This window comes from Delphinus delphis, chromosome 3 (assembly GCF_949987515.2).
Source record: "Delphinus delphis chromosome 3, mDelDel1.2, whole genome shotgun sequence".
NCBI lineage: Eukaryota > Metazoa > Chordata > Mammalia > Artiodactyla > Delphinidae > Delphinus > Delphinus delphis.
In genome coordinates, this window is record NC_082685.1 from 86,115,385 (window position 1) to 86,143,126 (window position 27,742).

Below are 27,742 nucleotides of genomic sequence, written 5' to 3' on the forward strand. Positions count from 1 at the left end.
CTTTTTTTTTTTTTTTTTTAAAGAAAGAGGAGGCAAGTTGGCTCTTGGTTCCCAGGCATGTGAAAATGTATTAATGAGGCTCCTTCACAGGTTGTGTTCCTCTTTGTGAGACCAAAACCTCCTTGCTTGCAGGTCCATGTTCACTCCACAGACATTCAGAGCCAAGCTTCACTCTGTCTACCTGGAGACACTCCACTTTTATTTATATATTCTTTTATTTAGATATATATTTACATATATATACGTATATATACTTATATATATACGTATATATATATAATCTCGCATTGTATCTCTAATTTTAACACAAGACCTCTATTAGGTCAGAATAATAAGTGGAGGGCATATATACTCTATTTTAAAATACAGTACGTTAAAAATTTGCAAGGGTAGAGAATGGAAAGTAGAATTCTCAAGTGAAAGGAACTTGGCATATCTCAGACAACTGTGAGCCTCAAGTGGCTGAGGCGACGGGAAGATATGGAGCAAGCACTGGCTTTAGTCGGAGTGAGAATTAGCAAATATAAATACTTAGCTCCAACCACTCTCTTTCTGTGTCTTTCACCCTTCCTGGTGAAAACCATATCGAAAAAGTATGCAAAATTTATTTGTGCAAAAGAGTAAACAATGACTTATCAAAGTAGTATCTGCTGGGAAGTTCATTGACTCTTACTCAAGACATTAATAAGGATCTTTTTTAAGGGAGCACAGGCCCCAGACGCACAGGCTCAGCGGCCACGGCTCACAGGCCCAGCCGCTCCGTGGCATGTGGGATCTTCCCGAACCGGGGCATGAACCCGTGTCCCCTGCATCGGCAGGCAGACTCTCAACCACTGCGCCACCAGGGAAGCCCAATAAGGATCTTTTTAATCTCACTGAAGTATGCTGGAATTATGGGGAGTAGAAGTTCATTATCTAAAAGATAAGAGATACAGCGACCATTTAGATGGCAAGAAATAAGTAATGACAGAAAAAGTTTCCCAAAGCAGTAGATGATTAAATGTCAAATGAGAGTGGCAGGTGGTGAATGCTGTGGGCCTGAAATACTTTTGAATGAGTTCACTGGAAGTAGGTGTCACTGAGGGTTAGAATGGCTGCAAAGTCTTGGTGGCAGACGTAATAGTTGAGCTGACTCTTGGAGGCTTAGGGATTCATGTTGAACGAGAATTAAAAAAGGCTTTCTAAACTTTCAGGATGAAGATGAATGAATTCTGGAGATCTAATGTACAGCATGGTGAGTATAGTGAATGATACTCTATTGTATACTTGAAATTTGCTAAAAGAGTAGATCTAAAAAAAAAAACAGAAGAGTAAATCTTAAGTGTTCTCACCACCGCCTCCACACATGGTAAGTATGTGAGGTGGTGGATATGTTAATTAATTTGATTGTGGTAATCATTCTACCATGCATACATATATCAAATCATCACGTTGTACCATTTATTTTTATTTTTTAAAATATCTTTATTGGAGTACAATTGCTTTACAACGGTGTGTTAGTTGCTGCTTTATAACAAAGTGAATCAGCTATACATATACATATATCCCCATATCTCCTCCCTCTTGTGTCTCCCTCCCACCCTCTCTATCCCACCCCTCTAGGAGGTCACAGAGCACCAAGCTGATCTCCCTGTGCTATGTGGCTGCTTCCCACTAGCTATCTATTTACATTTGGTAGTGTATATATGTCCATGCCACTCTCTCACTTCGTAACAGCTTAACCTTCCCCCTCCCGGTGTCCTCAAGTCCATTCTCTACGTCTGTGTCTTTATTCCTGCCCTGCCCCTAGTTCTATAGAACCATTTTTGTTTCTTTTTTAGATTCCATATATATGTGTTAGCATACGGTATTTGTTTTTCTCTTTCTAACTTACTTCACTCTGTATGACAGACTCTAGGTCAATCCATCTCACTACAAATAACTCAATTTCATTTCTTTTTATGGCGGAGTAATATTCCATTGTATATATGTGTCACATCTTCTTTATCCATTCACCTGTCGATGGACATTTAGGTTTCTTCCATGTCCTGGCTATTGTAAATAGAGTTGCAATGAACATTGTGGTACATGACTCTGTTTGATTTACGGTTTTCGCAGGGTATATGCCCAGTAGTGGGATTGCTGGGTTGTATGGTAGTTCTATTTTTAGTTTTTAAGGAACCTCCATACTGTCATAGTGGCCGTATCAATTTACATTCCCACCAACAGTGCAAGAGGGTTCCCTTTTCTCCACACCCTCTCCAGCATTTATTGTTTCTGGATGTTTTGATGACAGCCATTCTGACTAATGTGAGGTGATACCTCACTGTAGTTTTGATTTGCATTTCTCTAATGATTAGTGATGCTGAGCATACTTTCATGTGTTTGTTGGCACTCTGTATATCTTCTATGGAGAAATGTCTATCTAGGTCTTCTGCCCATTTTTGAATTGTTTTTTTTTTTTTTTTTTTTTGATATTGAGTTGCATGAGCTGCTTATAAATTTTGAAGATTATTCCTTTGTCAGTTGCCTCATTTGCAAATATTTTCTCCCATTCTGACAGCTGTCTTTTGGTCTTGTTTATGGTTTCCTTTGCTGTGCAAAAGCTTTTAAGTTTCATTAGGTCCTATTTGTTTATTTTTGTTTTTATTTCCATTTCTCTAGGAGGTGGGTCAAAAAGGAACTTGCTATGATTTATGTCATTGAGTGTTCTGCCTATGTTTTCCTCTAAGAGTTTTATAGTGTCTGGCCTTACATTTAGGTCTTTAATCCGTTCTGAGTTTATTTTTGTGTTTGGTTTTAGGGAGTGATCTAATCTCATACTTTTACATGTACCTGTCCAGTTTTCCCAGCACCACTTATTGAAGAGGCTGTCCTTTCTCCACTGTACATTCCTGCCTCCTTAATCAAAGATAAGGTGACCATATGTGCGTGGGTTTATCTCTGGGCTTTCTATCCTGTTCCATTGATCTATATTTCTGTTTTTGTGCCAGTACCATACTGTCTTGATTACTGTACCTTTGTAGTATAGTCTGAAGTCTAGGAGCCTGAATCCTCCAGGTCCGTTTTTCTTTCTCAAGATTGTTTTGACTATTCAGTGTCTTTTGTGTTTCCATACACATTGTGAATTTTTTTCTTCTAGTTCTGTGAAAAATGCCATTGGTATTTTGATAAGGATTGCAATGAATCTGTAGATTGCTTTGGGTAGTATAGTCATTTTCACAATGTTGATTCTTCCAATCCAAGAACATGGTATATCTCTCCATCTGTTTGTATCATCTTTAATTTCTTTCATCAGTCTTATACTTTTCTGCATACAGGTCTTTTGTCTCCATACGTAGGTTTACTCCTAGATATTTTATTCTTTGTGCTGCAATGGTTAATGGGAGTGTTTCTTTAATTTCTCTTTCAGATTTTTCATCATTAGTGTATTGGAATTCAACAGATTTCTGTGCATTAATTTTGTATCCTGCTACTTTACCAAATTCATTGATCAGCTCTAGTAGTTTTCTGGTAGCATCTTTAGGATTGTCTATGTACAGTACCCTGTCATCTACAAACAGTGACAGCTTTACTTCTTTTCCGATTTGGATTCCTTTTATTTCTTTTTCTTCTCTGATTGCTGTGGCTAAAACTTCCAAGACTATGTTGAATAATAGTGGTGAAAGTGGACAACCTTGTCTTGCTCCTGATCTTAAGGGAAATGGTTTCAGTATTTCACCATTGAGAATGATGTTGGCTGTGGGTTTGTCATATATGGCCTTTATTATGTTGAGGTAAGTTCCCTCTATGCCTAGTTTCTGGAGGATTTTTATTATAAATGGGTGCTGAATTTTGTCAAAAGCTTCTTCTGCATTTATTGAGATGATCATATGGTTTTTCTCTTTCAATTTGTTAAAATGGTTAATCACATTGATTGATTTGCATATATTGAAGAATCCTTGTATCCCTGGGATAAACCCCACTTGATTATGGTGTATGATCTTTTTAATGTGCTGTTGGATTCTGTTTGCTAGTATTTAGTTGAGGATTTTTACATCTATGTTCATTAGTGATATTGGCCTGTAGTTTTCTTTTCTGGGATATCTTTGTCTGGTTTTGGTATCAGGGTGAAGGTGGCCTCATAGAATGAGTTTGGGAGTGTTCCTCCCTCTCCTGTATTTTGGAAGAGTTTGAGAAGGATAGGTGTTAGCTCTTCTCTAAATGTTTGGTAGAATTCGCCTGTGAAGCCATCTGGTCCTGGGCTTTTGTTTGTTGGAAGATTTTTAATCACAGTTTCAATTTCAGTGCTTCTGATTGGTCTGTTCATATTTTCCATTTCTTCCTGGTTTAGACTCGGGAGGTTGTGCTTTTCTCAGAATTTGTCCATTTCTTCCAGGTTGTCCATTTTATTGGCATAGAGTTGCTTGTAGTAATCTCTCATGATCCTTTGTATTTCTGCAGGGTCAGTTGTTAGTTCTCCTTTTTCATTTCTAATTCTATTGACTTGTCTTCTCCCTTTTTTTCTTGATGAGTCTGGCTAATGGTTTATCAATTTTGTTTATCTTCTCAAAGAACCAGTTTTTAGTTTATTGATCTTTGCTATTGTTTCCTTCATTTCTTTTTCATTTATTTCTGATCTTTTTTTTTTTTTTTTTTTTTTTTGTGGTGTGCAGGCTTCTCACTGCTGTGGCCTCTCCCGTTGCAGAGCACAGGCTCCGGACACGCAGGCTCAGTGGCCATGGCTCACAGGCCCAGCTGCTCCGCGGCATATGGGATCCTCCCAGACCAGGGCACAAACCCATGTCCCCTGCATCAGCAGGTGGACTCTCAACCACTGCGCCACCAGAGAAGCCCCTGATCTTTATGATTTCTTTCCTTCTGCTAACTTTGGGGGTTTTTTGTTCTTCTTTCTCTAATTGCTTTAGGTGTAAGGTTAGGTTGTTTATTTGCGATGTTTCTTGTTTCTTAAGGTAGGATTGTATTGCTATAAACTTCCCTCTTAGAAGTGCTTGTGCTGCATCCCATAGGTTTTGGGTTGTCATGTTTTCATTGTCATTTGTTTCTAAGTATTTTTTGATATCCTCTTTGATTTCTTCAGTGATCTCTTGGTTATTTAGTAGTGTAATGTTTAGCCTCCATGTGTTTGTATTTTTTACAGATTTTTTCCTGTAATTGATATCTAGTCTGGTAGCATTGTGGATGGAAAAGATACTCGATACAATTTCAATTTTCTTAAATTTACCAAGGCTTGATTTGTGACCCAAGATATCTATCCTGGAGAATGTTCCATGAGCACTTGAGAAAAAAGTGTATTCTGTTGTTTTTGGGTGGAATGTCCTATAAATATCAATTAATTCCATCTTGTTTAATGTATCATTTAAAGCTTATGTTTCCTTGTTTATTTTCATTTTGGATGATCTGTCCATTGGTGAAATTGTGGTGTTAACGTCCCCTACTATGATTGTGTTACTGTCGATTTCTCTTTTACAGCTGTTAGCATTTGCCTTATGTATTGAGCTGCTCCTATGTTGGGTGCATAAATATTTACAATTGTTATATCTTCTTCTTGGATTGATTCCTTCATCATTATGTAGTGTCCTTGTGTCTTGTAATAGTCTTTATTTCAAAGTCTATTTTGTCTGATATGAGAATTGCTACTCCAGCTTTCTTCTGCTTTCTATTTGCATGGAATATCTTTTTCCATCCCTTCACTATCAGTCTGTATGTGTCCCTAGGTCTGAAGTGGGTCTCTTGTAGATGGCATATATACGGGTCTTGTTTTTTTATCCATTCAGCCAGTCTATGTGTTTTGGTTGGAGCATTTAATCCATTTACATTTACGGTAGTTATCAATATGTATGTTCCTATTACCGTTTTCTTAATTGTTTTGGGTTTGTTACTGTAGGTCTTTTCCCTCTCTTGTGTTTCCTGCCTAGAGAAGTTCCTTTAGCATTTGTTGTAAAGGTGGTTTGGTGATGCTGAATTCTCTTATCTTTTGCTTGTCTGTAAAGGTTTTAATTTCTCTGTCGAATCTGAATGAGATCCTTGCTGGGTAGAGTAATCTTGGTTGTAGGTTTTTCCCTTTCATCACTTTAAATATGTCCTGCCACTCCCTTCTTGCTTGCAGAATTTCTGCTGAAAGATCAGCTGTTAACCTTATTGGGATTCCCTTGTATGTTATTTGTTGTTTTTCCCTTGCTGCTTTTAATATTTTTTCTTTGTATTTAATTTTTGATAGTTTGCTTAATATGTGTCTTGGCATGTTTCTCCTTGGATTTATCCTGTATGGGACTCTCAGTGCTTCCTGGACTTGATTAACTATTTCCTTTCTCATATTAGGGAAGTTTTCAACTATAATCTCTTCAAATATTTTCTCAGTCTCTTTCTTTTTCTCTTCTTCTTCTGGGACCCTTATAATTCAAATGTTGGTGCGTTTAATGTTGTCCCAGAGGTCTCTGAGACTGTCCTCAATTCTTTTCATTCTTTTTTCTTTATTGTGCTCTGCGGTAGTTATTTCCACTATTTTATCTTCCAGGTAATTTATCTTTTCTTCTGCCTCAGTTATTCTGCTATTGATTCCTCCTAGAGAATGTTTAATTTCATTTATTGTGTTGTTCATCACGGTTTGTTTGCTCTTTAGTTCTTCTAGGTCCTTGTTAAACATTTCTTGTATTTTCTCCATTCTATTTCCAAGATTTTGGATCATCTTTATTATCATTACTCTGAATTCTTTTTCAGGTAGACTTCCTATTTCCTCTTCATTTGTTTGGTCTGGTGGGTTTTTACCTTACTCCTTCATCTGCTGTGTGTTTCTCTGTCTTTTCATTTTGCTTAACTTACTGTGTTTTGGTCTCCTTTTTGGAGGCCGCAGGTCCATAGTTTCTGTTGTTTTTGGTGTCTGCCCCCAGTGGCTAAGACTCGTTCAGTGGGTTGTGTAGGCTTCCTGGTGGAGGGGACTGGTGCCTGTGTTCTGGTGGATGAGACTGGATCTTTTCTTTCTGGTGGGCAGGACCTCATTCGGTATTGTGTTTTGGGGTGTCTGTGACCTTATTATGATTTTAGCCAGCCTCTCTGCTAATGGGTGGGGTTGTGCTCCTTTCTTGTTAGTTGTTTGGCATAGGGTGTTGAGTGGAGCTGGCTCTTAGCATTGAGATGGAGATCTCTGTGAGAGCTTTCACTGTCTGATATTATGTGGAGCCAGGAGGTCACCGGTGGACCAACGTTCTGAACTCAGCTCTCCCACCTCAGAGGCACAGGCCTAACACCCGGCCAGAGCACCAAGACCCTGGCAGCCACATGGCTCAGAACAAAAGGGAGAAAAAAAGAAAGAAAGAAAAAAATAAAATAACATTATTAAAATAAAAAACGTATTAAAAATAAAAAAAATTAAAAAAAGAAAAAAGAGGAAAAAAAGAAAGAAGAGAGCAACCAAACCAAAAAACAAATCCACCAATGATAACAAGTGCTAGAAAGTATACTAAAAAAACAAAACAAAAACCAGACAGAACCCTAGGACAAATGGTAAAAGAAAGGTATACAGACAAAATCACACAAAGAAGCATACACACTCACAAAAAGAGAAAAAGGTAAAAAAAACCTATATATAAAAAAAAAGAAAGAGAGTAACCAAATCAAGAAACAAATCTACTAATGATAATAAACTCTAAATACTAAACTAAGATAAACACAAAACCAGAAACAAATAGATGCAGAAAGCAAACTCCAAGTCTACAGTTGCTCCCAAAGTCCACTGCCTCTGCCTCAATTTTGGGATGATTCGTTGTCTATTCAGGTATTCCACAGATGCAGGGTACATCAAGTTGACTGTGGAGATTTAATCCGCTGCTCCTGAGGCTGCTGGGAGAGATTTCCCTTTCTCTTCTTTGTTCCCACAGCTCCTGGGTTTCAGCTTTGGATTTGGCCCGGCCTCTGCGTGTAGGTCGCCTGAGGGCGTCAGTTCTTTGCTCAGATAGGACGGGGTTAAAGTAGCAGCTGATTAGGGGGCTCTGGCTCACTCAGGCCGGGGTGGGGAGGGGTACGGAATGTGGGGCGAGCCTGCGGCAGCAGAGACTGATGTGACATTGCACCAGCCTGAGGCACGCCGTGTTTTCTCCTGGGGAAGTTGTCCCTGGATCCTGGGACCCTGGCAGTGGCGGGCTGCACAGACTCCAGGGAGGGGAGGTGTGGATAGTGACCTGTGCTTGCACACAGACTTCTTGATGGCTACAGCAGCAGTCTTAGAATCTCACGCCTGTCTCTGGGGTCCATGCTGATAGCCGCGGCTCGCGCCCGTCTCTGGAGCCTGTTTAGGCGGTGCTCTGAATCCCCTCTCCTCGCGCACTCCAAAATAATGGTCTCTTGCCTCTTAGGCAGTTCCAGACTTTTTCCCGGACTCCCTTCTGGCTAGCTGTGGCGAACTAGCCTCCTTCAGGCTGTGTTCATGTAGCCAACCCCAGTCCTCTCCCTGGGATCTGACCTCCAATGCCCAAGTCTCAGCTCCCAGCCCCCACCCGCCCCAGCAGGTGAGCAGACAAGCCTATCAGGCTGGTGAGTGCTGGTTGGCACCGATCCTCTGTGTGGGAATCTCTCTACTTTGCCTCTGCACCCCTGCTGCTGTGCTCTCTTCTGTGGCTCTGAAGCTTCTCCCTAGCCACTCCCCCACCCCCAGCTCCACCAGTGAAGGGGCTTCCTAGTGTGTGGAAACTTTTCCTCCTTCCCAGCTCCCTCCCAGAGGTGCAGGTCCCATCCCTATTATTTTGTCTCTGTTTTTCCTTTTTTCTTTTGCCCTACCCAGGTATGTGGGGATTTTCTTGCCTTTTGGGAGGTCTGAGGTCTTCTGCCAGCATTCAGTAGGTGTTCTATAGGAGTTGTCCCACACGTAGGTGTATTTCTGATGTATTTGTGGGGAGGAAGGTGATCTCTATGTCTTACTCCTCCACTATCTTGAAGGTCTCCTTCATACCTTTTTCTCTCTCACTCTTTTTTTTTTTTTTTTTTGCGGTCCGCGGGCCTCTCACTGTTGTGGCCTCTCCCGTTGCAGAGCACAGGCTCCGGACGCGCAAGCTCAGTGGCCATGGCTCACGGGCCCAGCCGCTCCGCGGCATGTGGGATCTTCCCGGACCAGGGCACGAACCCGCGTCCCCTGCATCGGCAGGCAGAACACTCAACCACTGCGCCACCAGGGAAGCCCTTCCTTCATACCTTTTAAATATATACAATTTTATTTGTCAATTATATCTCAGTAAAGCTGTGGGAAAAAGGCATTCTAAATTGGAGGACCATGGGGAGAGTTATAAGGAGGGATGAGTTATAAGGAGGGATGATCACCCTGTGTTCATGAAAAATGACTAAATCTGTGACTGGTGTAAAGGACCTGCAACTCTTTAATAAAAACACAGTGCAATGTGTAGACTATCCGTGGAACTATGTAGTCTACACTATAGTACTAAACTAAGTACTTAGTTTCTCTAAGTACTCTGTAATTTTCCATCATTTGCTCAAGGCTAAAAATCTAGAGTGAGCTGGAACAAAAGTCTTTTGGGAAACTGAAGCTGGGTGGCTGGCACTTAGCAGGGAGATGCTGTTTTGGGGACTCCTCTTCAGAAAAGTGATAGCTGATAATATGTGTTTGTACTTAAATAGGCTTAAGCTAAATACAATCCTCTTCTAAGGTAGACTTTTAAGCAACTGTAAGCATAAGCAGGTGAGCAAGGCAAAGTCCAGGTGGGTGATGCAAGAACTTTAAGGAGTCCTTAAGTTTGCTGTGACAAAAATCACACCATAGACAACCTTCTACATTTTTAAGCATATAGAACCTCTCCTCACTGCCCCTGTCTGAATGAAGGGATATTGGGGAAACAGCTGATAATTGGAATCTGTAGCCAGAATGAAAAATGACTTATCAGTGACTAATTCAGTATACCTGTTCTGAGATGATTTTTATAAAATGAAGTTTTACAGTCTCATTAATGAGTATTAAAAACACTGACAAAGAAAAATATTGCCTTTTTTCCCCCATAGTTCCATGTAAAGGTAGCTGCTATTTAATGAATGAACGCCTGTTACATTCCAGGCTCTGCATATGTGCTCTCAGATATTATCCCCAATCCTCCCCCAAAGCTCCAAAGAGGGTGTTGTGATTCTCCTTTTACAGGAGGAAAAGTAGGAAAACTGAGCCTTAGAGAGGTTTAACAGCCAGGATTCAAAACTAGGTGTAAGTCTGGTCTGTACTCTTTCCACTATGCCAGTCTGATTCTTCTCTGTTTAAACATTAATTTAAAAATGTATTATTACTGTTCTAAAATCAGAAAATAATGTTACCCAGAGTACCCTGAGACCATTTTGTGTTTTGGGGTTTGTTTTTTTTTTTGATACTTGGTATTTCATTACACTTCTGTCAGTCTGGAGACATTTTCACAAGAAGCTCACTGCACTTATAGCCTGCATGCTACATTTATGCAATCTGAAGCTGTTCTACGAGTGGAGAGTTAGAGCCATGCACAAAGAATCCCTTGCCCCTCTCCTTGCTGCCACTGCCTGCCCGAGCCTGCTGCACTGCACAAGGGCTGCCAGAACCCACGTGTCCATGCAGATATCAGTCCTTAACGCAGAAGTTGGCAACGCTTCAAGAATGGAAACGGCTGCAGATGTTGAGGGATGAGGAGTTCAAAAGCAGCCCTGCTATGCAGAACCCCACATTTGAGGCTCTCTCTCTCTTTTGGTCAGGAAACTAATAACCCTCCAGTTTTGAGTTAAAACACTGTGCTTCTTTCAGCGGAAATATAAAAGAGCACTTGCCTTCTCTGCCTAGGCTGAGGCGGCCCTGCCCTTTGTGGCTCATCAACCGTGTGCTTCAGCCTTGGCCCCAGATTCACAACTCCTCCTTGTGACTGGCACTGGTTGAAAGGAAGGATTATGGCCAAGAGGTGATCTGGTTGAACACAAGAGTGTGGTGCCAGCACAGAGTCCCTCTCTCATCTCCAGCTCCCATCACTTCATCAGACAGAGCTATTTCTTTGGCTCCCAATTCTTCCATTCTTTTAGAGGCATTTAAAAAAAAATTCACCAGCATCCTCATTATTTATTAAATACAATTCCTCAAATATAAAAACATCAATATATTACCTATCTTCCACCTCACACCTTTATCCCTCTGCTGCCGCTCCCCCATCCTGCAAGAAGAATTCAGGATTCAAAATAAACTGAACAAAATTTGACTCTCTTGTACTTCCCAGTACACCCACTTGTTCCCCAGAAAAATTCTTTCTCTTAATTAGGTGCTGGCCAGGGATATGTACCGTCTTTGTGGAGCCTCATGCTCTGTGTCTGTAGGGGTGCACACCTCATGCTAGTCAATCAGATCAATCTCTCATCTGTGTGTCAATACATTAACTACACCACGTACTCATCAATTTTTCTTTCAAGTGTCAGTCTTTCATTTCTCAATTTCTCACTTATGTTCAACTGCTCATAGGACTCAATGAATAATTCCTTTTGTCTCTCTTCTCAGAAACCTTTTGTCCCAGCAATAAAGTTGGAGGCTTGTGACTTGGCCCTTGAACAAGCTTCAGGGTCACGTGGTGGAACTGGATAAGAACTATGGATTACGAGTCTGGAGACAAGATTACTTTTTCTGGTTCAGCAACTTGAGACTTTGAATAAGTCTGTTTGCCTTTGTGAGCCTCAGTTCCCTCTTCTGAAAAAGGGCTGGATGACTGATCTCTAATGTCTATAATTCATTTAAGAAGCAGCTAATGAGTGGCTGCTTTACGCCTGCCCTGAGCTAGGTGCTGTGGATACAATGGTGAGAACAGAGACACAGTTTCTGCCCTCATGGAGCTTACAGTGTATGGGGGTATCAGCTGTCAATGGCAATTCCATAAATAAACATGCATTTATCAACCATCACAAGTGCTATGAAGGAAGAGCACGTATTAACCCAGGGGGAGCAGAAAAGGGGGATATATCAGGAGAGGAATATGGAGAGAGATGAAGGAGATGGTGCAGGAATTAAATAAGCAAGGAGCAAGAGAGAGATGAACATTTCAGGTAGAGGAAATGGCAAATGTAAATGCCTTAAGTAAGGCAGATGGGAACAAGAAGGTATACAAGAAGAAATGAATAAAGACCAGCAAGGCTGAGAGAGACCACACTAAAAAGAGGGGCTCAAGATGAGGCTGGAGAGGTATAGGTCACATTGGTGAAGCCTTGTAAACCAAGTTAAGAACCTTGAACTATATGCTAAATACAATTAGAGAGTTTCAAAAGAGTGGAGTGGCTTGTGACTTGATTTTAAAAAGGTCACTCTGACCCCCTGAGAAGAGAACTGACAGGAAGCAGTAGAAACAAAAGAGGGAGTCTTTAGGATTTCCAGGCAAGAGAAGAGAAGAGTACAGCTTAGAAGAGGGTGGTGGCAGAGAATGGAGAGAAACAGACTGTCCTTCCAGTTACCCAGGAAGTGACTTCCTGCACTAGATCTTTGTTTCAACTTCACATATGGCATATCATTTACTCTACTTTGTCTTGGTTATTCATTGTTTTATTTCCCCCACTGGACTGGAAGTAATTATAATATCTTGCTCATCTTTTTATCCCCTGAAAAACCTAGCCTTACATTTAATGGGTGCACTGTGGGTGTTCAGGTGGAATCTATGGTTTTCTCCATGGGCAACTTCATGTGCTGGTATGACACCCAGCCCCAAGACAGAGTCAAGGAGTTCCTTGGCTGGCCTGAGTGCCTCTGTATACCAGTTACATTTTCTCTGCCATCCCTGAGGAAACAAAGAAAGGGAAAGGGCTGTAGTAGAAGGAGGAAGAAGGAAGAGAATTTCCCCTTTTAAGATCATATTTGGAGTCATATTCTTCCTGTTCTCTTACGGTAATGCTGTTTACGGAATTCTCACATGCACATAGTTGCCTGGTTGTTTCAGTGTAGTACGACAGTGGGAGAGAATTCTGGATTGTCAGGATCATAGATAAAGTCCCCTTGCCTGGTGCTCGGTTAAAGTTTAGTTCCTTCCAGGCAGGCAGTACTTATTCCCTGAGCTTCAAGGTGCTCCCCTCATGGTTAGGGGTCCTGTTAGCAATCTGTTGATATTGTTCCCATCCTCTCCTCCAAGGCTCAGGTACCCTCTTCAGCTCTTTTGTGGCCTTCGGCAGAGCACAATCCTTTTTTATTTGGGTCCCAGATCTAGCCCTTTGGGTGTCCAGCTGAAACCCTTGTTTGAGCACCTAGCTTCTTCAAAAATTAAGAGCCCTATGTTGGGTTCTCTTTCCATGAATTCCATTTTCCCTAGGAGTCTTCTCTTTTGTACTCCTAGGGGCTTATGTTAGTCATTCCCCAAGATCTGGGACTTCAAAACAGTTCATAATGCATTTTTCCTTTCCTTCACCTACTTTGTTAAAGAATTAAAAAAAAAGAAAAAGGAGAAGAAACTTTAGACTTTCTCAGTGCCCTTTCTTGTTCCTCAGAGCCTACTTCTGTCTCCAGCACAATTCTTTTATAGGGCTCTGTAGTAGATGATAATGTGCTAAAAGCAATCTCCCTAAGACTCTGGGAAGTCCTTATTGTCTTTACAATTCTTAATCCCCCCCACCTCCCACCCACCAAGCACATTTAAACTTAGAAAGCTAAGACCTTTGTCTGCGATCACCCTTCATTCCATATTTATTTTCTGGTGAGAGTGATATATTTCTCTGGCTGATAGTTTTTCCATCTAGAATTACAAAATACTAGCACTAGAAGTAACCTTAGAGACCAACTAAATTTTTATCCATACTCTTAGTCTATTGTTGAGAAGTCCAAAGGCCTGGTGAGTCAAGAAGTTTGCCCTCAATCCTTTCATTATTTAGCACTAATGACTCGAATCTTTCTCTTCAAAGGCCCAATTCTCTACTGTATGCTTTATAATTTTCTTCTTTAATTTTTTACCAAAAGTTATACAGCAGGCCAATTCAGTGTGTACCCACAGGACATTGCATCACTCATCCATCAATCATTCACCAAATATTTATTGAACACCTATATAAGCATGGTACTATGCTGTGCATAACTAATACGCATAAACAGCCTGCTTTAAATGCAAACCAAAGGTGATTAATTTCTGTTAACCATTTATAAATTTTAAGTTCTTTTCCTAAGAACTGGAAAAATAAAACCAAAAATTTTTTTAGTTCTATAATGTACAGAGTGTCACTTTAGGAAGAACAGGGAGAATGCCATCTATTTATTGTGCTAAGTTATAGATTTCTTAAATGTTATGTAAATGTTTTGGTACAGAAAGAGACACGTTAACTTTTAGTGTTTGTGAAAAAAATACTGGGAATTAAGGCCATTCTCAGAACAGCTGTATGGTGGATAAGAGTTTTGGAAAATTTAGATTTAGAAGGAAATTATTATTTCTAATAATAATAATTATTATTATTCTGAATCATCCCTGAAAACTGTGATCAGGTTGTTTGTTTATTTATTTTACAGGTAGCTTGGTATCATAGCTTGAAAGGAGCCGACTGGATAGCTGAGCTCTGTCAGAAATTGCACTTGACTTCACTGGAGGGAATATAGAAAGACCTAGATAGTTTCTTAGCAGTTTCTTTATTAACTGTTTCCCTTCCAATTTAGCTGTCTGTGGTCATTTTAAGTAGCAAGCATAGGAGGCAATGGCCAGGTTTGACAGTAATTGCAAAAGTGGAAGCGGCTGTGCCCAAACCACAACCCGGGGTCAGAAGGATCTTCATTCATCTGCAGATAAGAATCACGATGTGATGTTGAGCGAGCTGTCGCCCGACCTTAGGAGTCTGGGTGCTCTTCCTTGTTCCAGCTCTTTATCGCCGTGTGACTTCAGGCAGGCTGCCCAACCCTATGGATACTCTCCTAGGCTCTCAAATACAGATAACATCTCCTGCCCTTTCATGGCACAGTGTTGTTCTGAGGATCAAATGATCATTATTACAAAAGTGCTTTGAAAACTCAGACCTTTGGAAATATAAGGCAGTTTTATTCCAAAACTCCAGAATTTTGACCAGTAACACCAGTATTTACTTTGCAAAAATTAATATTTCCTTCTTTTTTGTGTGTGTTTGGAGTCTGTGTTCATATTTTACTTTGTAAACTTTGTTACTCTTCCTTTGAAACTGGTAGGAGATAGACTCAGTGCTGGTGAGAAATAGCAGGCCTCTCTTATTCCTTCAAATAGCCAAGAACAGGACTGAATTCTATTAGAGAGGCTCAGTCCGATGATGGACTGATGAGGCAGCAGCCACTGGACAGCCACCAGTCATCTCCCATTCCCATAGTCATGGGGACACTTCACAGATGACTGATGTAAGTTTCCGAGAGTCGTGTTTACAATGTATCTAGGTGGTAGCTATACCAAATGTTTTTCTTGCCAGTGCTATGGAGTCTGTTGTGTAATGGTAGAAAGGACTGAAAATCCCTTTGTAATGCTGAATTGCAAAGAACATGCTTTTTCACATTCCACTGGTTCATTCAGTAAGAATTATCGAGTGGGCACCACGTTGGACTCTAGAAATACAGGCCAGTGTTGTTGGAAAGACAGATGCCATGGAAAAATTACATCACATGGTGATACAGTTCCAGGCTGAGGTAAATCTGGAATACTTCCTCCAAACCCTCATCCCTTAACCTGGCAACATCAGAGGATATGTGACCCAGAAAGTACAGCTACAAGATGGTGGAGATTCTGTTAGTTTGACCTCTGGAAAACAAATTTTCACCCCCATTCTATCCTGCCTCTGGTTAGCACTCAGCATTGTAAAGATAACAGAAGTGAGAAATAAATTTGGGGTTTGTCTGAGATAGCAGCAAGAAGTTATTTATCTCAATATGTTTATTTGGCAAACATTTAATTCATAAGCAAGATCTTTGTCCTCAACCACCTAATTCTAGCTAGGGACACAATCGGCAGACGACGTCGAGATCCCTAACCTGAGGCAGAAGTTTTATTGTAAGGGGCCTGCAATAATATACAAATGTAGTCTGAATAAATGATATGCTTGTACATATAAATGTTACTATTTTAAAAGTGCATGTAGGGGCTTCCCTGGTGGCGCAGTGGTTGAGAGTCCGCCTGCTGATGCAGGGGACACGGGTTTGTGCCCCGGTCCGGGAGGATCCCACATGCGGGGGAGCGGCTGGGCCCGTGAGCCATGGCCGCTGAGCCTGCGCGTCCGGAGCCTGTGCTCCGCAACGGGAGAGGCCACAACAGTGAGAGGCCCGCGTACCGCAAAAAAAAAAAAAAAAAAAAAGTGCGTGTAGGAGTTGTTGTGATTAATTAAATACATATCCACTTAAAAGTTACTAAATTCACTGTGTCTCTTTACCATTTGTATTTAACTTTTGTGTGTGTGACTATTTTCTTATATGCCTCTCCCCACTAGACTCTGTTTTTATACTGCATTAAGTCCCTGAGTACTCAAAGAATGTTTGTTAACTATTGATTAAGTATATTTTCTCAAGCAACAGGTTGAGAAATCACAAATATCCTGTGCTGTCTCTTGAAATTTTATAATGTTAAAAAGGTGCCCTCCTTTGGGTTGAGGTTGTGACTCTGAGTGTGGGTCACTAAATGAAAGATAAATAAGATAGAGAAAAAGGACTCAGATTGGAAGGGGAAAGATACAAAGACTTAAAGCTAATGGATTAGAGATGATGAGCTATGGAGTCTCACCTCTACCTTCATCTCTCATTATTTTGCATGCTTTAATACTCTCTACATTTCCAAAATTTCTGATAAATCTTGCCTCATATGAGCTTTATAATAACACATGAATAACCAGGTGAGAAGGGCAACAGAATGGCTGCTGCCTGGTTCTTTTCTCTTAAGACCTTACAAAGCTGCTGATGTTTGAAGGACAGAGCTGGAATGACTGAAGAGATTGTCTTGTCCTGTAAGTGTGGTTTTATGCTAAGGAAACAGAATTCCCCAAACACTAAGGTTCTTGTTCAAGGTCATACAGCTAGATACTGGCAGAGGCAGGATGAGAGTTTAGTCTGACTCAGACTCTTTGCACCTCACTTTGCTGCCTATTTGTTGGGATCAGGTTCATCATCACTCAAATGTTTGATTTAGGAGGAGAATATGGTACAACTTATTTAAGTATGGATTCAAATTTATAGTTTATGTCATCAACCTTCTGTTTTCATTCACTCTTTCAAAATATATGCTCCTCCAAATTAGCAACAGCTCAAAGAGTCATCCAAAAATACAACTGTGACTATAAACTTGATGTTAATGTTTATCTAATTCTACTGAATATCATAATCTTTAAGTCAGCATGTATTTATTCTGTTTAGTCTTTACAAATATGCTACTCACCTTAATAGGAGCGAGTAAGTATGTTCTTTCTTCACCATTTGGGCATTCTTTCTATACAATAATTCCCTTCCGAAGCCAATATCATCACTAATTCTGCATTTGGAAAGATAAGGACATAAGACAGTGTTGTAATAAATATCTGATAAGCCACAGAGACATTATTTTAAAGGAAAATTGTCTCAAGACACTTTAATGCTTTCTATTGCTGTTTGCAGAATTACATGAGGGCACATGGCTAAGGGGACCTCTATAACATCTATTAATGAGATTTATAAGAACACTAATAGATAAATCTAAACCCAACTCCATCAATAGTGATGCGAATTAAATTAATTCTAACTATTCAACTTGGGGTGCAAATATTCATGCAAATTGTCTATTACAATGAACACAGACTCTGTATGTTCTAAATATGTGTGCAAAAGAACATGACGCATATGTTGACGTCATGACAAAAAGCAAACTATCAGCTACAGAGTGAATATCTGATCTCAGTTAAACACACAACCTCTAATGACACATCTGCTCTTATCATTAAAGAAGAAATGTATACTACTAAACTAGAGACTCAAGGATAGACGGTTAAAATATTTTCTAACAACTTTCAATGCCACTGACCCTTAGTCTTTGTCATCAACCTGAGTAGTACTTGTAAGACCATCTGCTGGGTTCAGAGAAGCACCAGTCATTTGGTGAAGAGTAAAGGAGATTAAAAAATGACACTGGAGAACAGCTCAGGCATGGAGAAACTGGAAAAATATATCATGGCAGCATGATTAATTAACAGTCAGTAGATGTATGAAGGGAGAGATTTCTAAGTAGGTGGAAGTAAATATGAGTCCATGCTATAAAAGGATGTGACCACAGAACTGAATATCTTAGTGAACTTTGCCACTGAATGATTTAAGAAATCTAAGTCATTTCTATATATATATATATATATATTTTTTTTTATACAAATGCCTTACTTTGTAGTTCTCCTTGGAAGTCCTGTTTGATAAATACTGCCTCATTATTAGGTCTCTGTGGTCCTTAAATATGAAAATTCATTTAGATGAAGATAAACACAAGTCTGATTTTTACTTAATTCCAGTGCCACATTCAGGTATTGAGGTGTTGTATATGAAATAAACATGAGTAAATTTCATATACTTGCTCTGTTGCACTCTGTGGCCTCAAAGGGTTAATATGTATTTTTTTCCAAGTCAGAATAATGAGAATGTACTGTATTTGCCAGGCTTATTAAAGAAGTAAGTTCGTTAATTATGTGCTTTTAAAAATAGTTTTTTTTTTACAGGGATAAAATTATTGAACAGTTTCTCTTTCTATAGCTCTATAGATTATTTCACATATAATTGAAGATCCCTATGTTTATTTTATCTTTTATGATGTAATTCATGATTGTTTAATGCTTTGGTCTGTATTTTGCCTCTAAGAGCCCAACCTTAGATGGCATTTTTGTTTCGAAGGCAGCCATTGGTCTTGATGATGTATAAGCACATTCAAGGAAACTCACATTGGGCTTGCAAATTAACACTCTTAAATAGTCACTTGATATGAGATTATTTCATATGTGTATTTGTATTTTTTTGCATGCAGCCATTACTATTTTATTTAATTTTATTTTAAAATCTCTTGCCGTAAGATATCCCTCATGTTTCTTCTGAAAATGGTTTATTCTATCAAATGTTCCATCAAGGGCATCTTGCTTCAATGATGCAATCTAATTAACACTATGTGCGCACATACTTCAGCTTAAGAGGGTTTCTGACCCAGGAAACACATCTTTCTCTACTATGACAATATTCATTGGCATTCTAATTCACAAATATCTGCAAATCAGATGTTTATGAATTTTGCCAAGATACCTAAAGGTTAGAAAGAGACCTAAGACACTGAAGGATAGCCAGCTAGTTAAATCTTCCTTTACCCTTAGGTTTTTCCACACCTAATAATCACCACCATAAGTTTAAATAAATTCAACTGCAAAATGTTATATAAAGAAGTAACTTTTATGTCTCTCTCCAGAGTTCTTTCAAAGTATGTCTTTTTAGTTTTAAAAATATATACATAGTAAAGAAACAGCAGCAGCAGCTCCAAACCAGAAAAAATCATGGAAAAGGAATAATGAGATATAGTGAAAGAATCCCAAATCAGTACCAGCTGCTGAACAATTAGGTTCAACTGCTAACAGGTGTCTAGAAGAGCCCATGTAGGATGTTACCTTTTATCAATGTGCCTTCTGAAAGGGCTTTTGGTTATAAAATTCCCGGAGCATTTGGACTATTTAGAGGAAATGCTCTGTGTGTGTGTGTGTGTGTGTGTGTGTGTGTGTGTGTGTGTGTGTGTGTGTGTGTGTGTGTGTGTGTGTGTGTGTGTGTGTGTGTGTGTGTGTGTATTCATCTAAGATAAAGCTTATTTTCTTTACAGATCAACTTTTATATTGAAAAGAAATTACATATTCACATCATATAGATCATGGAGTCATGGGAGGGGTGATGGAAGGGAGTGGTGGTACTCACAACTTATGGTCCTTGGACCTGCAAACTTGCACAGAGGGCAATAAACTTTTCAAAGTTTATTGCCAAACATTTTTGGGGGGCATTAATTCTTGGGTGAGATTTCAAAGCTTTCATCAGCTTTTCAAAAAAAAAAAAACCCTCCTCCAGTGTTAAACTGGAATAGTCCAAAATGCATCATGAACTTTTAAGTCAATCAGCCCTGTGTTAGAATCTGTATATTATTTGACCTTTTTGAACATGTTTCTTCATTTATAAAATGAGGACCATGTTACTGACATCATTAGATTATTTAACTATTTGAAGCAGCGTTTTTTCCAACTCCAGTGTGCCTGTTAGCCACCTGGGAGCTTGCTAAGGTGAACACTGTTTGACTAGGCCTGGGTGGCACATGAAATTCTGCATGTCCAGGAAGCTCCCAGATAATGTTGACGCTGTTGGTTGCATAGCACACTTTAAGTGGTAAGGATTTTCAAGCACTGGTTCTCAAATTTCACTGCACATTGGAATCACCTGGGAAGTTAAAAAAATAATACTGATATCTGGGCCCCACCCCAAAGTTTCTGATTTAATTAGCATTGGGTGCAGCCTGGGCATCAGGATTTTTTTAAAGCCCCCCAGATGCTCTGAATGTGAAACATGAAGAATCAGTGATTTAAAGTACAGTACCTGAAACATGTCACATGCTCTGCAATCATTAGTTTCCTTAGGAGACACCTCAATTACTGGGGTAGGGTAATGAAAAATAAAAGACTAACATATTTTGTCCAGTGGTATAAGAACTGAAGACTGCTGGTGACCAGGCAAGTTGAATCTCATTCTGCAATAGACTTGCTGTGAGACCAGAGGTGTGGTTTCTAATCGTTTCTGTGTTTCTTATATTTAAACAATTGGAAGGAAAGGGATAGTTATGCTTTAACCTCACATATTTGTTGGGAAAATTAATGTTTATAAAATACTTTGAGGCTCATGGATGAAAGGATATTCAATATATTGAAAATATATAGGGGGAAAGGATGGATACTCAAAATTTTCAGTTACTGGCTCAAAACAAGGGCAGACAACGTTGGGACAACAGGAAGATAGGTGGTGGTGGGAGAGATGTTGACATTGGCATGTTTTCCTTAGATGCTTGCAGAAATGACACAAAAACTATATTGGTTCATTTTACCGGCCTTGATAATTTCTAAAGGATTTCTTTTCTACCAGGACCCTACATTTCAACTCGGTATCTAGGTTTTTGAAGTCTTCTTACCCAGGCACAGGTTGTGCAAGCCACCCCTGATGAAGCTGTTGCTATCACCAATCCTTGCCAGAAAGAACTCCCAGCCTTTCATAGCGACATTTTGGGAGTGTTTTAAGCAAATGCTTTTAAATTTGTAAGTGTTGATCTCATTTACGAGTGTCCAAATTCCTTGAGCATGTTCCTTGCCATTACTATAAAACATCAGATATTTGGAAAGCCCATTTATTGAGGTGGGGTCCAACATGGCGTGTGTAAAAGGGAGTGAGTTCCTCTGTGCACTGGACTCAAGCAGATGGAATGTAAAGATAGACATGCCAGGTCAGACGTCTTCTATTACCCCCTCCAGATCAAGTCTCCACTCTACTTCACCCCGCTTGCAGCCCTGGAGGCTGACCTGCCTGGGCTCCACGAGTGGCTCCCTTGTCTTCTGCCTCTGGTTGGATCTGGTCAATGGGGTGCCCTGGCAGGAGACACAGGGAAGCAGGAAATAGAATGGGAGTTTTTATTCCTCTAGTTCCCTCCCTGACTATCCCCTTGGGCTGACTTCACACCTTGACCAAAAATCACAGCTTAGGTCAGGGTGGCCCTCTCCAAAGGGTTCTTTCCTTCTTGGTTCTATTATCTTTCTCTTTACCTACCCTTTAAAATTTATGGTGGTAAAAGTCATGTGTTATTGGACCCAGAGTACTACACGATTGCTTATAGTTTCCTTCACTCTGCCCATGATTTTGTAAATAGTCCTCTGTTTACGAAGGGTTTACCCTCCATGGATTATTCTCATTTGGCACAAATAGAAATACTGTGAGAGAAAGGACCTTCTCTCTCTCATTTGCTATTGTATATTCATTGCTATTTCCTTAATGAACAAATGAATAAATATTTGAGCCTCTTCTTCATTGGCTGCCTCTGTACACTTGACTCAAGGGTACTGATGAGTTATCGGGGAGCAGCTTTGTGCACAAATTTAACTCCTCGTGGTTAAATTTACCTAAGGATTAAGGCCCTACATAGAATCTTTCCATGTTCCTTTTGCTTATGTTTATTTTTAAATTCTTAAAAGTTACATGGAATTTTGAAAATACGATATAGGAACTGTGCTAAACAAACACTTGTTTTTAACATTCCTCTCGCATACCTAATTCAGTAGGTTACCCTCACACACAAGCAGAGTCTGCTGCACAGATCTGCTAAGCACTGTTCAGTAAGTAGTAAGGCTACATCTCTTGAACCCCACTTTTCTCAGTTGCCCTCTCAGCTTCTCCACCTCTCACTTTTTTTCGCCTTTAGCAGTAAAAGTTGCATTCACATTCTGAGATGATGATTGGCATGCTTCACTTCCCCATTTTGGGATTTAAAAAAAGTCACATTTTCTTTGGTGTTCAATTTGAGCTTCCATCTATTCAAACAGGAGATTCAAATGTTCCTTAGTCACTCTCTTCCAAAATTTTTCTACGGAGCAGCTTAAGCAAGTTTGTGAGTTAGGCCTCCTCCAAAGGAGCTCTGATGTACTCTTGGGCCAGGTCTCTGCCGCTGCTACATTTTGGACAGCCCCCTCCCCACTCTCATCTGCTTCCTCCAGCACCTCCTTGCTGCTGTCACTACTAGAAAATTCTGTTGACATGGCTAGAGCCTGTTTTTGGATAATTCTGCCATTTGAAGATAAAGCCAATGTTATGGGCTAGATTGTGTACCCCCGCCTCAACAAATTAATACACTGAAGCCCTGACCCCAGTACCTCAGAATATGCTTGTATTTGGAGAAAGGACCTTTAAAGAGGTACTTAAGGTAAAATAAGGTCATCTGGGTGGGTCCTAAACCAATATGACTGGTATCCTTACAAGAAGAGGATATTGGAACACAGATATACATGGAGGAAGACCATGTGAAGACGAAGGGAGAAGATGGATATCTATAAGCCAAGGAGAGAGGCCTCAGGAGAAACCAACCCAGCTAACATGTTGATCTTGGACTTCTGGCTACAAGAACTTTGAGGAAATAAATTTCTGTTGTTTAAGCCACCCAGTCTACGGTACTTGGTTACGGCAGCCTTAGCAAATGAATGCATTTCTAGATTCCAACGCAGGAAGAAGTTCTTCCTCCACCAGCACCAAGACCTGCCTTATTTTCTGCCCTAGGATTCTACCATTATCCCTGATGACTGATAGGGTAAGCGTATCCATTTTCTTAAGAGGAAACTCCCACCTACCAGGGTATGATTGTTTGATGTTAGTATATTTCCCAAGGTCTGTACCTTTTCATAGACTTTAACTTCCTTATTAAGTCCACAGTGAAAAAGCAGGAAATCCTGTATTTTGTCCTTGGAAAGAAAATTTCATAATTCATACTTTTTAAAACTGATGCTTTTAATGGGCTCCAGATTGATTTAATTAAGGAAAATGCTCAGTTATTCTATCTTTGAATGCTCTCTCTCTACCATGATCTCTCTTATCCTGTGGAACTCCCATCAGATGATTGTTTAGATTCTCAATTTATGCTCCATAGGGAGTAACTGCCCTTTTTCTTGCTTTGTCACATTCAGGGTGAATTCCTCAACACTATCCTGTAATTCACTTTTTTTGGAGCTTTCTAGTCTAGATTATAACAAATATATTGAATTTACTATTTTAATAACTATAATTTTTATTTCTAGGAATTTTTGTTTTTTATATCTTTTTGTTCTTTTTCAGAGTTTCTTGGTTTTTTAATTTTTTATTTTTATGGAGAGTGTTCTTTTATCTCTTTGAGGTTTCTAAAATATCCCTATTTTAAAATTATTTTCAGATTACTTTATTATTTTAATTTGGTATTGAGTAAATCCATCTTCCAATTGGTGATTTGGTTGGCTTCATTTTTGGTATTGTTTTTTGCTACGTGTTTTGCAGTTTTGGTGTGCAGACTCATCTTGAAAGGGAGGTCCATCCCCTCCCTTCTTTCTGGACATACCTATCCCTGTCCAGTGATTTCGTGGTTACATCCAACCAGCTTCCTAGGAACGCATTTTCCCCAACTATGTAGTACTAGGGCTAGTACACATTCAGTAGCTGACTAATGGGCAGCTTGACTTGGAGCCTGACTGTGAGGCTGTGTTTGCATCATTCTGCCTCCACAGGCATTATATTAGTTTGCTAGGGCTGCCATAACAAAGAACCACAGACTAGGTGACTTAAACAACAGAAATTTCATTTCCTCACAGTTCTGGAGGCAGGAAGTCCAAGATCAAGGTGTCAGCAGGATAGGTTTTCTGAAGACCTCTCTTCTTGACTTGTAGCTGGCCATCATCTTCAAATGGCTTCACATGATAGTCTTTCCTCTGTGACTGTGTGTCTGTGTCCTAATCTCTTCTTATAAAGACAACAGTCATGTTGGATAGCACCAACCCCAATGATCTCATTCAACCTTAATTACTTCTTAAAAGATCTCCAAACATATTCTGAGGTCCTGGGGGTTAGACCTTCAACATACAAATTTTGGGAGAACACATTTCAGCCCATAATAGGCATGGCATTTTATATAAGCTACAAACTCAGAAAATATTCAGTTGCAGCTCTTTTCAGCTTCCTTTCTTCAGCATGAAAAACCTATATTGGCTCTGTTTTCAAGTAGAGAGACAGGCTTCAACCCCCACATCCATACGGACTCAGTCCCATTATTCTGCAGGTATCAAGTTCCTGGCTGCCCCTGCCTGTTTCTAGACACAGAACCCTGCACAACTGCTCCTTCTGCTCTACTGATGTCTCTGTGCTTCTGGTCCATAGAGATGACCGCCTTATTTTGAGCTGAGCTGTAATTTTCACCTTTCTTTTATTATATTTTATCTAACATTTTTGTATGTTTGGATTGCAGCTGAGAGTTGTCAATGCATGACTTAGTAGTTCAATTTTAATGAAGTTCCAAAAAATATTTTTTAAAGAGAAAAATAAAATTTTTGTTGATATCAAACTTTCACAGGAAGCACAATGTGATCATCTGATAAAGTGTGTGTGGTTAAAATTATATTAGACATTTCACCAAACTAACATGATTACTAATAAATATAGAAGATTAATTAACTCGAATCCAACAATGTTCTTCCAAATATATATTCAGTTTGTCTAAATACATAGCAGTACAATTAAAAAATTTCAAGCATAGCTCAATTTTTAAACATTGCATAATATAGTCAGTTATTTTACAATTTGAATTATGGGGGCACAGGTAATTTTTGAAAGTTTGAATTATTTATGCTAATAGAGGGGAACATTGCTAGGATAATGCAAGAATGGCAAGTTACAAATAACTTATATATTGTTTTGCTCTATATTTCTGTATTCTATTTAATCCAGGTGTTTGATGTGTTGGGACTTTATACCATTTCCATTCAAATGATAAACACATTCTGAATATCTGATTTGGAAAACTCCCCAGCTTCCCATCCTGTTTTATCACTTGCCAAAGTCTTTCCTGTTACTGATTCCATGCTCGAGAGAGATGCTGGATTGGTTCTGACTGATTCACAACATCTGGAGCTCACCTTATCTCTTTCTAAGCTCATCCATGGTCTGACTCACATCTCCCTTAAGGAGCATATTGGCAGGTAATGATGTGTTTTGGCTTCCATGGCTTTATGAAATGTCTGACCCTAGGAGAAACAGAAATAAATGTTCTAAAATCCAGCAGAGGTTATACGTAGACTAAGTCAACAGAACTGAGAGCTCATATATCCTCTGTGAGTAATGCACAAAGGGGCTAATTCATTCATAGATTTGACTGTTACACTGCTGAGAGTTTACTGTGATGCTTTCAAATTATTATCAACCTGCTCCAGTTCACCTCATCAATGAAAGCAAAAAGACAACTGAACAAAACCATACCCTGAACTACTTTGGTGACTATAAACATTACATGACATCTTGACATGACTTGATATCTTCTGTACACAGACCACTGATAGGCATTCTCTTATACATAGAAGAGTAAATCTACTTGACTCTCCCAAACACAATCTTTGACCTTGATTTACAAAAATTTACACAATCTTTGACCTTGATTTACAAAAATTTTTGACCTACAAAAATTTATCAACATAGTTTACTTTCTTACAAATTCATATAGAGCTCCTACCACTTGTCAGAACTATTCTAGGTGCTGAGATACAGCAGTGAATAGAACCAGATTCCAGTCTGGGAAGTGCTCAGAGCTTGGTGTTCATGTTTTCCAATTGAAATATGACCAAACATTTGGACATATTAATAGAAGAGTGACCTATGCAATACTTTTCTATAAAAATGTTTATCCAGTGCTTTGAGATCTAAATTTCTGAATTCCAGTTGAACTATTCTGATGCATATGTAGATAAGCTGTGGTCAGTTTTTGACAGCACTTTATGATTGTTATTATTTTTCTGTAACACATAGGTCCAGTCAGTGATGAATATAATGGTTATTTGTATTTAGGTTATGTAAATTGGAGAATCAAATTAATTACCCAGATAATTTAGAAGGAAAAGATGTTGTTAAGGAAAATCTGAGGTTTTCTTACTCAGATTCAACGGTCCATTACTCAGATTCACAGCATAATTATGTAAATTTCCATTTAGCTTTATGCATATGGACAAAACCAATGAGAAAATGTTGAAAAGGCAAAGGAAAATGAGTTTCAACTTTTCTAGTGTAAATAACTATTTTTTTATAACCTCACTTTTATTATTCAACACTATGCCAATAATTTACCATACCATAGTAAAAATGTGCTATAAAAACAGTTCACATGGAAATTGGTTTCTGAAGTTAAAAATGCACAGCCAAGTTTAAGAATGGGCTGACCAAAGTTTGCATGGAAATTTTTTGTGGTTCTAAAGTTGTGTATGTGGATTTAAAATTGGCTTACAATTAGTAACACTTTAGGACATTATGTATGCAAAAATTTCTGGAAAATATCCTATATGGCTTTGTGTATCCCAAATTTTCTCCAATTATTCAGAATTAAACTTTAACTCAGTGTTTCTCAGACTGTGATTTTTGAGTCTTCTGCTTGAGGATCACTTGGCAAGGTTACTAGGTTCCACATCAGACCTTCTGATTCAGAATCTTCACAGCAGTACTGAATCTTGGACTCTACATTTGAAATAAACTGTCCAGATGATTCTAATGCATTTTAAAGTTTAGAACTCCTGTCTTAACCTCATCATGTCTGAAGACACTTAATTTGCTGCTTTTAAAAATTGTCTTCTGGCTTATATAATTAACATTGTTTTATTAATTTTAAAGAGGGTAAATTCAGTTTAGGCAATTGATAAACATCAAAGAAAATATGCATTATTGAAGGTTTTTTACATGTTGAAGGACAGTTCACATGATGTGAAAAATGGCTGCCTAACCTGATCTTTGTTTTCCCAAGGTTGACGAAATCTAAGAATTCAATTTGGCAAATATGGTTTTGTAAACTGATTCTGGAAATAAGGTTTTAAAACACAGCACTATTTTCCTTTGACTTGTGTAATAAAAAGGGAAAGGATCTTTACTATATACATTTAACTACAGTGATTAAGCTTATAATTCTTCTGGTTTTAGTCGATTGCATTCCTTTGTAACCCAAGTGAATCTGGGAGCCCCAAGTAGCACAATTTCCACAGAGAATCATATTCAAAGAAAAGTGTACAGCCAACAAATACAATTAAAAATGGACTTCCCTGGCGGTCCAGT